A 1,086-nucleotide genomic window follows, 5' to 3' on the forward strand; every position below is an offset into this window, starting at 1 on the left:
TTGTGAAAACAAAATATCGGAAAGTATCAACGTGTTGTTGCATCTTCTAAAGAGAATTAACATTTTGCTAGAAGATTTTTGAGAGTTCTTCTGAAGAGAACTGTTTTCTTCCAGAAGATTTTCGAGAATAACTTCTAAAGATAATTTGTGTTCTTATAGAATATTTACGTGAATAATTCCTAAAGAGAATCGGTGTTCTGCTAGGAGTTCTATAAGTGCTTGAATACAACTGAAACATGTATTACATCTAGTCCGAATAGGTAGTAGGAAATTGGTGTAACATCTTATAATCAGTGTGTGTCTATTCTGGACTAGGTCCCGGGTTTTTTTTTTATTTGCGGTTTCCTCGTTAACAAAACTTCCAGTGTCTGTGTTATTTCTTTTTCGCATTATATTTGTTTATATAATTGAAATATCACAGGTTGTGCATAGTTCAATCAATTGGTAAATTCAACCTTTGGTTGTTGATTGAAATTGATTGACACTTGAACATTGGTTTTTGGTACCGTTCAAGTTATTTCTCATATCAATCGGGCTCACAGATTTCTATCTATTCGATTGCAGATTATGTTGAGAAATTGAGATATAACTCTTGGATATATTTCCTTAATTGAGTCTGACTGTCTAGTTGATTCTCTTGGAACTATATTGGAGCTAGTTCGTACAGATTTCCAAACGAAATATTGGGTGTGGTTGTTAGATCCACGCTTTTTCAAGAAGGGAGAAAAAGGAATTGACAGAGAAGATTGACTATCTAGATCAAATGGAAGAAACCTATCCTTTGAGTAAAAAGCAGTTTGGTGATAGATTACGAAATATGTTGAAGTTGAAGAATATTATAGTTATGGAAGCAAGAAAGTGGCATGTAAGGAAAAACAAAATGAGTTTAAGTGTGTGTGTGTGTGGGGGTGGGGGGTGGGGGGTGGGGGGGGGGGGGGGGGGATGTTCTAATACTTCATAATTCTACATAATAGTTAATACTAGGAAGAAGAGAATATTATTGTGAAATTAGATGTGGATGGTGTAGAATATTGTGATCAAGATATTATTAAAATGGAGATGAAGAATTATACTTTGTACACTGAA

Source organism: Papaver somniferum, chromosome 4 (assembly GCF_003573695.1).
Source record: "Papaver somniferum cultivar HN1 chromosome 4, ASM357369v1, whole genome shotgun sequence".
Classification (NCBI taxonomy): Eukaryota; Viridiplantae; Streptophyta; class Magnoliopsida; order Ranunculales; family Papaveraceae; genus Papaver; species Papaver somniferum.